General features: G+C 44.5%; 1 pseudogene; it reads left to right on the forward strand.

Annotated features, from left to right (window-relative positions):
- Positions 1-790: 790 nt before the first annotated feature.
- Positions 791-13543, forward strand: LOC134354343 (guanylate-binding protein 1-like; annotated as a pseudogene).
- Positions 13544-15250: the final 1707 nt, after the last annotated feature.

A 15250-nucleotide genomic window follows, 5' to 3' on the forward strand; every position in this document is an offset into this window, starting at 1 on the left:
CAAGTGCAGAGTAAGGTTCAGAATTAATTCAGACTCAGAATAAACAAGATGATACAAATGGAATCCAAAGCCAAAATCAACAAACACTAGTACTAAAAATGGAACTCCTATGATTGAGCACTGAGTGCTCAGCATGAGGCCTTTAAGTAGAGACTTTCCATGAAGGAATGTGGCAGGCAATAATTGGCAGTCTGAGTCACGGAGGGACAGTGCCAGCTAACCATACTCTGGGGAATTGGAGCACTGGATCTTTGATGCCTGCCGCAGTTCAGTCAGGACCATGACAATATCACAGCAGATTCCCTGGAGTGAGTAACAGAAGGGTTCTTTGTGGAGTTATGTTATACAACAATAGACTCCTGGGAGTGAGCTACAGGCTAAGACCTAATCCAGAGGTTTGGAGATTTCCATAAAGAAAATAGACAGATCACTGGGAGTGTTTAAAAGGCAGGGTTTTTGGGGAGATTATATGTTGAAATACAGATACCTAGGAGTGAATTATAAGCCATAATCTATTGCAGCTGTTCAGTGGGAGTATGTATAAAATAACAGATCCTGGTAATGATGTAGAGGCTGGGTTACAATCCATGGTATCAGGGATTGGTATGTACTGTAGCTAACAGATCCCAGTGTGTAAATTAAAGTTTGGGATATATTCTATGGGTTCAGGATTGAGATGCAGGTGTTTTGCTGATGTGCTCTGTGTTTTGTCTGTTCCATTTTCTCTGATTCAAGCAGCGTGAGATTCCCTTGCTCTGATTTTGTAGACATTTTGGGAAAAGACTGTCTGATGTCGGTAACCAGGGATACTGCCGCCTCCAAACAGAAGATGGAGAAACCCTTGCAGCTGGTTTATAACAAGGATGGGAAGCTGCAACTTAACCCAGAGGCTCTGAAGGCCCTCCAGTCCATCGAGGATCCAATGGTTGTTGTGGCTGTGGTTGGTGCAGCTCGTACAGGGAAGTCCTACCTCATGAACTGTTTTGCAGGAGACAGGAAGGGTAAGGGCAGTGGCTGTAAACTTCCATCTCTAACCTTTCACCTCTGTTTACTATCTGTCCTGCAGAAATTATCCTGAGACTTGGGACACACAGAGCATACTTGCATTGTCAAGCTGTCAGAAGTGGAAGATGTACTGGAGACATCCATTGGTGTCATGTTGGTGTTCCCATCACTGTTTTGGCCAGTAAATCAATCTAAGGAATTTAAACTGCATGTTTGCTTCATGTCTTGGATGCAGAGAGCACACTGGTCTCATTAATGGCGACCAGGTTTGCTGCAAAACCAACTATGTGCTGACCAGTAATTGTTCTTTTTCACAAATTCTACAAAATCTCATTTTATTTTTCCCTTGTTCCCAACAATTCCTCCTAAACCCTATTCCTCACTCACAAACTAGAGACAGGGTACTCACAACCTGCACATCTTTGGGGATATGGAACACAACAGATCCACTTATGTTTTGCAAACTTTACCTCTCTGTCTCTCTAAATCTCTCTTCTTCCTCTGCAGGATTCTCAGTGGATTCAACCACGCAGGCTCACAGCAAAGGAATCTGGATGTGGTGTCGATCCCTCCCTCAGAGACCCAATGAGGTCCTCCTGTTGTTGGACACTGAGGGTCAGAGAGATCCTGACAAGGTCAGTCTTTCTCTCACAACTATGCCCCTCCTCAGAACAGTGGTTTCATTACCAAAGAGGTAACCCACAGACCAGAGTTCAAATCCTACCACAGGCAGTTTAGATGGTTAAATGCTGTTTACAATGTAGATTTATAGTAAAACATAATTAAGTTGTTTATCTATTAACTAATATTGTCACAGGTTCATGCTGAGCTTCAGGGAGGAATTCTGCTGTCTTTTTTATTGGAACTGTATGTGATCAAAGACCATTACCCACTCCAAATTTCCCGTCCCAACCACACCAATTCCCATCCACGTCCTCCCAAATAAAACAGATGTTAAGGTACCACGACAGTGTGCTCTCCCCCAGCACTGTGGTGGTGAGCCCTGGCTGAGACTCAGTCTGTAAGGCTTTCCTTGGCCATACACCTGCCACTAGTGGCATTAGCAGGAAGGATGCTGTGGAGGGAAGCCTCACCCACCAACCTCTGTAAACACTGAGCAAGAAATGTCTAGAAATGGGATGGTTATCTATCTAACTGATCTCTGAGCGAGAGCTCTGACTAACTAGTTGTCTGTCCTACCTGCAGGGAGACATCGACAATGATCGTTCCATCTATTTACTGGCTATCCTTCTGAGCAGCGTCCTCATTTACAATAGTCAAAGAAACATAGACCAGCAATCCCTGCAAGACCTACAGTATCCTTCACTGGTGTCTCTCAGTCCTTCACTTTCAGCGTGATATCTCTACAGTGACACGTGTCTCTCAGTTCCTCCCTCTTGGGAATATCTGCTGTGACTGATATCTCTCAGTCCTACTCTCTTAGAAAGAGATTGTACACTGATGGGTTTTTCTCAACCCCGTATCTCTCAATGGGATATCTGTGCACAGAGTTACAATTCTCTCTCCCTTTCTTTTGGCATACAATCTGTTCACTGACCATTGTCTCTCAATCATACAGTCAGTGAGCTATACAGTAGAGAAAGCAACCCTTCAGCCATGCTTGTCCATTCTGACTAAAAAAAATATTCTCAACACTTTATTTTTCCTTATTATTATTGATATATTGTTTACCTTTGTTAATCAGTTATTTAGTAATTTAATTCTTCATTGTACATATTGACACATTGACTTGATTATCTTAAAGTTTTTTTTGTTGGTCTTTAATAATAATTAATAAAAAAGATTTAAAAAAATAAAAAAAAATGTATTCTCAAGCTGATTTTGTTTTTCATCAGGTTCCCATATCCTCTGAATTCTTGTCATCTTCATACCTGTCCACATACTTCATAAATGTGTCTAATGTACATGCCTCACCCACTTCCTCTGCTGGCTGGTTCAATATAATCACCACCCTCTATGTACATCTCAGGTTCTTATTAATCCTTTCACTCTAACCATAATATTATATCCTGTAGTTTTCATTTCCCCAGCATTGCAAACAAAGACCACTGACCCTATCAATGCCCATCATGATTTTGTTATTACAGCTGTGGGATCTCCCCTCAATCTTCTATACTCCAAAGAATAAAGACCAAGGTGTCTAACCTCTCAGTTCCATGACTCCTGGCAACATCCTTCTGAATGTTTCTTTGGTGTCTTTCTGGTTTAATCACATCTTTGCTATAACTGTGTGATCAGAACTGTACGCACTATTCAAAGTGTGACCACACCAATGCTTTGTACAATCCGAGTGCAAACACTCACATCAAACAGTGCACTAACTGATGAAGGCCAGCCTGTCAAAATCATTACTCACACCCCCGTTTCCTCTGCTTTTAACTCCCATTTAAAGAAACTATGTACCTCTGCTCTCGGGTCCTTCTGCTGTGAAAAGGTACCTGGAGCCCTTACATTTAATGTAAAAGTCCTACAGTAATTAGTCCTTCAAAAATGTAACTCTACGTACTTATCTGAATTCCATTTGATATTCCTGAGCCCAGCTGCCCAGCTGACCAAGATCCCACTGCATTTGCTGGTACCCCTCTTCACTGTCCACTGTAATAGCGAACTAATGCTTGAGAACTGTGCCCATCTCCTACAGTTCCACAAACGTATTTCCATCTTGGTCTTTTAGGAGCCCTCTTCACCCCATGTTGCTCTTCTTTCATTAATATATTTGTTAAGTCACTTAGAATTCTCCTTAATTTTCTTAGCTAAAGTCACCTCACACTCTTTTCTGCCCTCCAAATTTGTATTTTGAGTTTACTATGGTATTCTCTCTATATATGCAATTATTCACTTGATCCCAGCTGCCTGCATATGAATCAAGACATCTCCTCATTTTATGATCAGTTACAATAATCCTTGCCATCCAGGATTCCCAACTACCAGCAGCTTTGCCTTTTACTCATCAAGACCCTCTCTCTCTCAGGGAGATATCTCCACAATGGCTGGTGCCTCATAGTCATGTTCTCACTGAGAGGGAGATCTGTACACTGACTGGTGTTTCGTCCCTCTTTCTGAGAGGGAGGTCTGTATACTGAATGGTCCCTTTCCCCCTCTCCCCCGGACATTCCTCACTATTTTCCTGCCAATCCTTCATTCCTTTATCCTTGATGTTGCTCCCAGTTTTGTGACCGAACTGTCCAAGCAGATCCTGATGAAGTCCCAGCCTGATGGCTGCAACAGTTGGGACTTTGTTCGTTTCTTCCCTGAATTTGTCTGGGTGATCCGTGATTTGATGCTGGATTTGAACGTCGATGGCAAAGATGCGACTCCAAATGAGTACCTGGAGCACATTTTTAAACTGAAGGGCAGTAAGTATGTGGCAATGCTAGTCTCTGAGGAGATAGGGTGAACTTGGAAAGCAGCCAGAAAATAGAAGGAGCAGGGTTGATTTCAGTGTGTGAGGGGTGGTGAAGACAGGGGTAACCTCTTACCTGATGATCTGTGCACACATTCTCCAGTGTTTCCCAGCCCCTTCACATCTCTCATTTCCCACTTTCTCTGCATTCCCCTGCCCTGTTCACATTCAAATTACCTCACAATTCCCTGCAATAACCTGATGTCAGCATACACCATCCTCTGGTTTGATGGTAAAAATGCACCATTCCCACCCAGCAAACACCTCCTTCCCATCAGAGTTTCATCTGACTGGCTGGGTGACAGTCTCCCACACACACAGCCCTCTCAATCAGTATGACCCTCAACTACCCTGTACGACACCAAAGTCACATCATTCCCTCCATGACAAGTTACCCATGACCCAACTACAATGCACTTGATGCCCCTCCCACACATCCTGTCCCACAGCATCACACCTCACAAACTGCCTCCGCTCTGTTTCCTTGCTGTCTTTCCCCTATTCCCCCCCACAGCCCTGTGGGTAACAGTCATCATGTTGGGAATGGGAGAACAGACTCAGTGAGGGTGATTCTTGCCTGATTCCTGGTTCTTTTTTACAGGTGAGATCAGTGAACAGGACAAGAAATATAATGAACTCCGCAGGTGTAACCGTGATAAGTTTCCCTCACGTCGCTGCTTTGCATTTCCCGCTCCCACACACTGGAAGAAACTCAAGCAGCTCCAGGAACTGGAAGACAAGGATCTGGATGAGGATTTTGTTACAGAGCGACAGAAGCTCATCAATTACATTCACACCCACAAGAAAGTCAAGAGGGTTCTTGGGGGTCAGCTGGTTACCGGCAAGAGTGAGTAACCGGGCAAAACCTCATCACCTCTCTTCAGTTTAACACACTAACCTGGCATGAGAAAACTGCAGACGCTGGAAATCTAAAGCAACACACAGTAAATGATGCAGGAGCTCAGCACGCTAAGTAGCATCTATGAAAAAGAGTAAACAGTCGATGTTCCGTGCCAAGCCCCTTCATTGGGACTGGAAAAGGGATGGGAGATATCAGAATAAGAAGATGGAGGAGGGGGAAGAAGGAAGAAGTACAAAGTGGCAGGTGATAGGTGAAACTGGGAGAGGGGGCGGTGCTAAAGTAAGGAGCTGGGAAGTCAATTGTTGAAAGAGATAACGGGCTGGAGAACGGTGAATCTGATAGGAAAGGACTGAAGAACATGGAAGAAAGGGAAGGGGTTGGAGCACCAGATGGGGGTGATGGGCAGGTGAGAAGAGAAGGTGTGTGAGGGAAACAAGAATGGGGAATGGTGAAGGAAATGGGGAGGCGGGGAAATTACCAGAGTTCGAGAAATTGATGTTCATGCAATCCTGTTGAGCACCTTCACTCTGTTCGCCACAAAAAGTGGGATTTCTTTGTGACCACCTATTTCAATTCTACTTCCCATTCAATTCCAACATGTCAGTCCATGACCTCTTCTTTCAACAATGAGGCCAGCTTATATTCTGTCCGGGTAGTCTTCAACCTGATGGCATAAACCTCGATTTTTCAAACTTGTTACCTGCCCATCATATCCCTCTATTTCTCCTTCCCTTCCCTTTCTTCCATTATCTTCTACCGTCTCCTATCAGATTCCCCCACTCCAACCCATTGTCTCTTTTACAAATCAACTTCTCATCTCTTCACTTCACCCCCTCCTCCTCTCCCGGTTTCACCAACCACCTGCCACCTTGGACTCCTTCCTCCCCTCCCCCACCATCCCATCCTGATTTCTCCCCTTCCTTTGCAGATCTGGTGAAGGATCTTGGCCTAAAACACTCACCTGGAATGGGAATATACTATGAGTACATGGCAATGTAGACAGTGGGATTGAATGGGAACAGATTTGGATGCCATTGGAAATGTTTACAAGGGAAGTGAATGGGATGGAACTGAGATCCCATTGCAAGTGTGGACAATGGAAGTGAATGGGAGGGGGTTGGGATCCCATTGCGAGTGAGTGGAGTGCTGTGGGATACCAGCATGTGTACAGAGGGAAGGAATGAATGGAAAGAGATGGAGTTCACTACAAGTGAATGAGGAGGTGTAGGGTTCCATTGTGAATGCGAACTCTGGGATTGAATGGGAAAGGGGTGGGGTCCCATTGGGAATATGGACTATGGGATTCAATGGGAAGGGAGGGTTTTATTGGAAATGTTGACTGTGTTTTTGAATGGGAAAGGGGTGAGGTCGCATTGGGAATATCAACTGTGGGATTGAATGGGAGGGGTTGTGGACCCATTGGGAGTGTAGACTGTGGGATTGAATGGGAAAGGGTGGGGTCCCATTGGGAGTATGAACGATGGGAGGGAATTGGAGGAAGTGGGATCCCATTGGAAGTGAATGAGAATGGGTTGGGTACATTGGGATGTGGAGAGTGAGAATTGAGGGTGTGATCAGATCTCCAGGCACTGACCTCCAGAAACATCCTACACAGGATTTGTTGAATTGACAGAGACATACATTGTCATGATGGCGGATGGAGTCCTACCGTGTGTGGAGAGCTGTGTCGCCAAATTAGTGGAGGTGGAAAACCAAGCAGCAGTAGATGAAGCCCTGAAATTCTTTGATACTGAAATTTAAAAAATCTCAGAATCTGGCTGTCTTACTATGAGCAAACTCATGGAGAATTACAACATGAACAGCATAGAGGCATTCAATATCTTCCACAAAAGATCTATGAACAACAACAACGGCAAATACATCCAACAGCTGGAGGTGAGCTTCTCATGTTCACGTGATTACCAACTGTCTCATCTCCGAACTCCAGTCCCTGGACCCAACACTTAACAACATAGACTGAGAGACAGAGTGCATTTGTATCATCTTGAAAGTGAGGGACTGAGAGACACTAGATAGTGCACGTCACTCCCTGAATGAGAGAGGCAGAGAGATATCGGTTTTTATACAGTTCACTCCCGGTCAGTATATAGATCTCCCCCTGAGAGAGAGTGACTGAGGTATATTTAGTGTACAGATCTCTCACTGAGAGAGATGGACTGAAAACAGTGGTCAGTGTATGGATCTCTCCCTGAGAGAGAGTAACTCAGAGATAATGTTAGTGTACAGATGTCTCCCTGAGGGACAGCGACTCAGAGATATAGATGGTCTGCAGATATACCACTGAGAGAGAGGGTCTGCAGGACACTGGTCAATGTATGATGCTTTGTTTCTTAGTTTAGTTAAAGTTAAAGTCTGTCCCGAGCCTTGTGGCCCATCAGGCTGGTGCTTATGCCTGTTTCTGTGGCGTGAAGCGATTGAGAGTATGGGACTCCACCTCACCCCCCCCCCCGGATAGGATGCCAGTCTATCACGAGGTTAACCCCCACCATTTGCCGGTACCCATTTTCAGCTGGGTGGACTGGAGCAGTGTGTGGTTAAGTGTCTTGCTCGAAGACACAACACGCTGCCTTGGTCGAGACTCGAACCCACGACCTTCAGATCGTGAGCCCAACGCCCTAACCACTTGGCCACGCACCACACTGTTTCCTTGTTTACTATGCATCTTTCCTTCACTTCCAGGAGAAGATGAATTCTACTTACAAGTCTCTCATGGTCAAGATCAAGGAAAAGTTAGACCTGGAATGTGAGACACATCAAAAAAAAGTAATTCATCAATTAAAGAAAACCTGAGATCTGGACATTACCAGAGACCTGGTGGTTTCCAGGAGCTGAAGAAGGATCTTGATACGGCCATCAAGGACTATGAAGAAAGGACTAAGAACGAGATGGAGGTGTGTTCAGTATTTTACAGCAAGGCATTTAGTTTTCAATTCTCATAGCTTTTCCTTCCTCTGCCTTACATGAATTCAGAAAATTACCCCCCCCCCTTCCATTCACCCAACAAAAGTGTATTTGATTTCCACTCTCCGTAACATCTGGAATGGCATTAACTGGGTAGATTGAGTCTATGATTGGGGAATGAGGGTTGTGGATTGTGGGAGGCTTTACATTGGGTGGGGTATGTGCCTGTGAGGCTGTGGGAGGGGATTCCATGGGTGGGGAGAGCTTGTAATGGGGAGATGTTCATGGGATGTGAAAGGGTATTCAGTGGTTGGAGAGTCCGTAATGGGGCAGAGTATCCATGGGCAGTTGAAATTAGCTATTAAAGCTAGTTTTTAAGAGCCTTCCAATCTCTCCCTTAAAAATCCGTACTCTCTGCTTCCACTCTGATTCAATGGAGAGAGTTTCAAAATCCAATCATGCATTGGGAGAAAAATGATTGTTTAACATCTCCATTGATCAAGCTGCCTGTTTTACTAACAAAGCTTTGCAACTAATGACCTTCCCCCATACACTAACTATCCAGTCAGTGACTCCTAGTTCTGGGTTATCCCAAATTAAGTGTCTAGTCCCAGTCTTCTACCTTCTCTAATAAAGAAATCTATCCTTCCAGGTATCAATCCAGGAACCTATCTCTGAACTGCTTCCAGTGTGTTAGTGTTAAAAGAGACCTATACAGACCACATTCCAGATTGTAATCTCATCAAAACCTGATATAACTGAAGTTTTCCCCTTCTACTTTTGTTATACTCTATCTGTCCCACTTACTTGCACACAAACATTTTGAGAATCTTGCACGAGGACACCCAGATCCCTCTACATCTCAGAACTTCACAAACTCTCCCATTTGGATAATGTGCTTTCATTTACCTTTCTGACATAATGGGTATTTTGCATTATCCTACATTGTGCTCGATTTGCGTGATCCTTATTTTTTCACACAACCAATTATCTACTCTTTGTGTCATTTTTACAATTTATCCTTGTGTCATTAAAAAAGACATTCTGCCTTCATTCATAGCTACAATATAAATTATACATAGTCTCCAATTATAGTTTTACCAGTTTCCTGGAGATTGGTAAGAGGAGTTTCCTAATTGTGTATCAACCCCCAGCACTCGACATCTGATGGTGATAGCCTGTCTCTGGTCTCCTGCGGACTGGTGTAATGGGAGAGAGTTGGACGTGAATAATTGTATCTTCTGTTCTCTGTAGGGGTGTGCTGTCCTTGCCCACTTCCTGGAAGAGGAAAAACCTTGTCAAGACCATGTACAGGAAATGGACATCAGGCTGACGGAGGAACAAAAGCGTATCTCTGGTGAGAAAATAGACAAAATGCTCAAAATATTCAGGTCAGGGTGTATCTGTAGATTTAAAATCAACTCTTGAAGTCTGAAAACTAAAAATGCAAGATGCTATTGCTAGCTACCTCGCCTTAGTGTTCATCAGAAGGACTAGAATCATAGTGAGATCAGAGAGGGGTGTCCTGATGTTCTTGGACATGTTCCTGTTAAGAAGAAGTTGGTGTTGGGTCTCCCAAAGAGCATAAGCTGAAGGCCAGAGTCAGGTGCCCAAGTGGAGGAGGTAGATTTGAGGCAGGAGTCATGGTCATCAGTTGTTAATCCTTATCGAAGAGATATAGGTGCAGAGACAACAGAAGGGCTTGGCATCTGATGTAATTGGAACTCTAACATAAATATCAACTCATTAACCAACTGTTCATGTATTTTGAAATGTATAGGCTATGTGTCTTTGCCCTATACTGTACTGCTGCCACACAAAAACAAATTCACATCATATGTTAGTGATATTAAACCTGATTCTGATTTCTGAACTCACTAAGGTGTCAGCACATGGAGGATACGGGAAGGTCCTGGCTGAGGATAGAACTCTTTGTTACAGAGCTAGGAAGATCAGACAGGGTATTGAAGACATGGCAGGAGGTGGAGTTGGGGTCAGGGGTGGGTAGAGGGTCGGAGAGATTATAGGAAGTGGTGGGATAAAACGAGAAGGTCTCAGATTGGTGAAGGGGCTGGAGATACTGGGAGGCATGGGAGACCAGGAGTGAGAGGGGAAAGATGGTAGAAGATGAGGAGGCAGTAGGACACAGTGGTGGCATGAAATAATAACATTACAGTGATAAAGGCAATAAACAAATGTATCTGATGCATGATAGAATAGATTGGCAGGTGTGATGGGAACTTTCACATTGTGTGGACAAATCAAATTGGCCCAGGCAATCTTGAGCAGGAATTCATAGCTTTCTAAAACAATGTGTCACTGAACCTACAAGGGAATGTATCTGTTCATCATCCTGGGTAATGAAAGAGGGTAATGATCTTCTAGTTGGAGATCATATTGGAAAGGGTCATCAGAGTATAATTGAATTTCTCATATAAATGGAGGGTACAAACCCCACTGTATTATGCTGAAACAAGGGAGAATACAATGGGATGAGAAAGGAGTTGGATAGTGTAGATTAGAACGCAGGCTATATGATGGGATGATGGCTGCAGGAGTGGGACCCCAGCATTTACACCGATTGTGGCCGTGGGTGATGGGAATGGAAAACAACTGTGGGACACTGACCCCTCTCGTGGGCAGAGTAATGGTGCTCTAGTGGTGTGGGACACCCAGTATTTTTGCTGGGACAGTGAACTGGGTAGCAAGGAGGTTGCGGACCATAAAGGTTGTGTTTTATGTTCAGACTCCAGAGTAGGCCAAGAGCTGCCCATTTCTTAATGAGGAATATTTTCCTTGAACGTGTTTACCAGGGTTCAGAGACTGTGCCAAAGATTGTGATGAGGTGACTTGCTCATCTCTACTTCAAGACATGGCTCTGGATGGACTTCCAGAGCCAGGAACAATGAGGCCATCCTTCAGTCTGATGCCTGATGTGGAGAGGGTCCCTCCCCTCTGTCTACAAACAGGCCCAGATTCCCCTGAGATGATTGAGGATTTCTCCACCACTGATATTGGGGTTAGGAAATGGAACAAGCTGGTGGGTCTGGCATACTTATTGCAGAGAGAGGAATGCAGGTGTCAGCTATAAGTGGCTTCTGCCTGGAGAGGTCAGGTACTGGTGGTAGTTTCGGGTGTTGGTGTCCATTGAGAGTGAGAAGGTGGATTGCCGTGTATCCTGTAAGATGATTCCTCTCATCCTAGTCCCTGGGAAAAGACATCACTGCCTACTGACTTTGAGGTTGGAAATGGCACAGTTCATGGGGAGTGCTGTACCATTCTCTGGTACACCTGGTGCTGTGCTCGGACCACCACCTGTTGTGGGCAGAGCTCATTCTATCACACACGTGGGCAGGGTCCATGTACCAAGACTTCAAGAAGTAGCACTTTGATAGGCTGGAGGACAGTCCATTTTCAAGATTTGTTCTGACTGTTATGTGAGATGTAGAGAGGGAGCAGGGGAGTTTCCCATCCCTTAGGGTCATGGGCAAAGGTGACGTTTATCTCTTCTGTCAGGAGTATTTCTGGGGGCCGAAAAGGGAGTGGAGGAGATTGAGGAGGACAGAGATGAGAGTTTAAATATGTTGTTTTTGATTGCATGCATATTTGTGAAGAATAGTCTGAGAAATACCCAACAATGATTTTTTGGAAACAAAACTGGTTGAACAGTGATGTCCTTCTTTAAAGAATGGGACTTCCCCCTCTCCATTACTGATTACGACATCACCCACATCTCTTCCATTTCCGGATTATGCGTACTTGCGCCTTTTTCCCGCAACCTTAACAGTGCTAGGGTTCCTTTGTCCTTACTCACCACCCTGTGAGACTCTGCATACAACACATCATCCTCTCCAACATCTGCCATCTCCAAAAGGATTCTACCACTAAATGTATCTTTACTGGCCCTCCCTCTGCTTTCCGCAGAGATTGCTCCCTCCGTGATTCCCTTATCCATTTGTCTCCCCCCCAACAAATACCTCCCTCGCAGCACTTAACCCTGCAAGCAGGCTAAATGATACACCTGCCCATACACTGCCTCCATCATCTCCATTCCGAGCCCTAACGGTCCTTCTAGGTAAAAAACACTGCACATGCAAATCTGCTGGAGTCTTGTTTCTGGTGCTCCCAATGTGGCCTCTGCATTGGTGAGACCCACTGTAAATTGGGCGACTGCTTTGTTGAGCATCTCTGCACCATGCTCCTCAAACGGGAATTCCCAGTGGCCAAACATTTTAATTACAAATCCCATTCCTGTTCAGACATATCGGTTGCTGCCTCCTCTTGTGCCAAGAAGATGCCATGCTCAGGGTAGTAGAACACCACCTTATATTCCATTTAGAGAGCCTCCAACCTGGTGGCATGAGTATTGATTTTTCCTTCTGGTAAACCAATTTCCCACCACTCCTTCCTCTATTCCCCACTCTGACCTTTTACTACTTCTTACCTGCATATTACTACCCCGAGTTCCCTCCTCCTCCCCTTTCTCAGACAGTTCACTCTCCTCTTCTATCAGATTGCTTCCTCTCCAGCCCTTGACCTTTCCCACCCACCTGGATTCACCTGTCACCTTCCAGCTGGTATCTTTGCCCTCACCTTACCTATTTATTCTGACATCTTCCTCCTTCCCTCTCAGTCCTAAAACCGGGAAGCAGCTGAAACGTTGACTGTCTATTCATTTCCATAGATGCTGCCTGACCTGCTGAGTTTCTTCAGCATTTTATGTGTGTTTCTTAGACTGAACAGTGAGTGAAGCTTGCTATCTATGTCTTGTCACAGACACCTAGGGAAGTAATCCCTTCAACACTCTCTGCACAGACTAACCAATTCATCCTTTTCCCTTTAGTCAGCTTTGGAACATGAGCACTCGAGGGTGAAACAGGAGATGAAGATGATGGAGCAGAAGAGGAAAGCATTTGAGGAATGCAGGAATAAGGAAATCGTGGAGCAGATAAGGAAAAGATTTGAGGAGGGTAAAACGTGCAGTGTGGAAGAGCTGACGAAAACCATGAAGCATATGAGGAGTGAGATGGAGAAATACGAAGTTGAAGGCAGGATGGAGGATGCGCAAAGGGCTCAGCAGAGGTACGAGTACCTGAAGAAGAAATATGAAGAGACAACAAACTGGAGTTTTATGACATTCATAAGGGAGAATGCTGAGAATTTTGCTACACTGGTAACTGCAATGGGCACTATGGCACAATTTATTGCATCCAGAGCAAGAAAGTAGTCAAAAGAGATGTGCACATTTAAAGTGGGGTCAGGAATTGTCCCCCAGTTTATCTACAGATTCTAGCTGGTGAATCTCAGAACCACAGGGATGTGAATGAGATCATCATTTCCCCATGACCCAGTGTAATATGTCCCACACACTAAATCCCCTCACACAGCCCACAGACACTCTCCCCAATCACCGACTTTCTCCACTCAGTAAAATCCCCTCCCATAACCCACTGACACTCTCTCCTAACCCACTGACACTCTCTCCCATCATCTGCGTTTCCCCATCCACTGAATCCACTGAATCCTTTCCTGCAGCCTACAGTGCTCTCCCAAACCCATTGAATTCCCTCCCACAGTCCATGGACATTTCCCCCAAAACTACCCCCTACTACCCACTGAATCCTCTATTTTGTATTCAATGCAGTGCATGAGAAACACGACACAAAATAATTTTGCCTGATAACTTTTCTTGATTAATCATGATTATTTCAAACAAATCAAAGCTTTAGCATGTAGTTTCAAACAACACTGGTTACTTTTTAGTCTCACAACCTCTACTTGAGTTCATACATTACCTGCTCCAGGTGAACATGTCCAGATTTCAATGCAGTGAGTTCTTCTCAGAGACAGGGTTGTGGACATTTCTTGAGCAGTTGTTGGACTCCAGAGTTACCACCAAATATCTCCTCAAGCACATTTTATGCATTCCTGCATAAAGGTTCCGGACTCTGCCTGCTCATTGGTAGCTAATTATAAAGCTACATGTCCAGTTCTTTTCTATGTTTTTTCAATCCTCTCATATACCTGTCATCACTGTACTAGAATTACCTGAACTATCAGCTCTCTAATTATAAGGGGGTCTGTTTATCCTTGGACAATTCATCAAACCCTCCCCAGCACAGAATGTCAGCTCCCACATCCTCCTTATCTGCTGGTTCAGTGTTCCGGGTCAGCGGTCAGCTCTATTCAATACTGACCCTGTGTTGATAATGTGGCCTTCCTCCACTCTGCTCTGTGTTCTGTGGATCTCTCTCACCAGCAGTGTTTCCTCCCAGAGGCTGATGGGAACCTGTCACCTCCCTCTGGCTGTTACATTCCCACCATCAATCCACGATCAGTGTGAATACTGGATCACACTAATTATCCAGGCAATATATCTGACCACCAGCAATGAACAGTTGGAAGCTGAAGTGGGAGAACAGATGAACATTCAGCACAGGTACGCGAGACTGCAGATGCTGGAATCTGGAACAACAAACAGGAAGATGGAGGAATCTCCAGTGGGTCGAGCAGCATTTGTTGGTGGGGGTGGGGGAGAAGGAATTGTTGACGTTGGGTCAAGATCATGTATTAGGGCTGATAGAGGTGTCCTCAGTACAAGGTCTCGAACCAAAATGTCGACAGTTCCTTTCCTACCACAGATACTGCTTGATCCACAGAGTTCCCCCAGCAGGTTATTGCTTTATATAAGTTGAGTGAATAGTGTTAACCAATAGATTTGTTAAATAACAGACGCTACATTTAATCACAATATAACTTTATGAACAAATCAGTAATCTTTCCAGTTAGCCAAATCAATATAACTGCAATAATAAGTATCAGGATATATATGTGTGGATGAACTTAGATATTGGATCCTCATCCCACCATGCGGAAGTGTGGATTGAAATACTAGCTGTTTGTATATACTGGTAAATCTGTGAAACTTTCATAAAGGTCTGGTATGAAGCAGAAAGTTGTTCTCTTTGCATTTAGAACATTCCGGGTGCAGAAAAATATGATGGTAAGAATAGAGATTACTGATTCAAAGTTTAAGT

Source organism: Mobula hypostoma, chromosome 11 (assembly GCF_963921235.1).
Source record: "Mobula hypostoma chromosome 11, sMobHyp1.1, whole genome shotgun sequence".
In the NCBI taxonomy this organism is placed as follows: Eukaryota; Metazoa; Chordata; class Chondrichthyes; order Myliobatiformes; family Myliobatidae; genus Mobula; species Mobula hypostoma.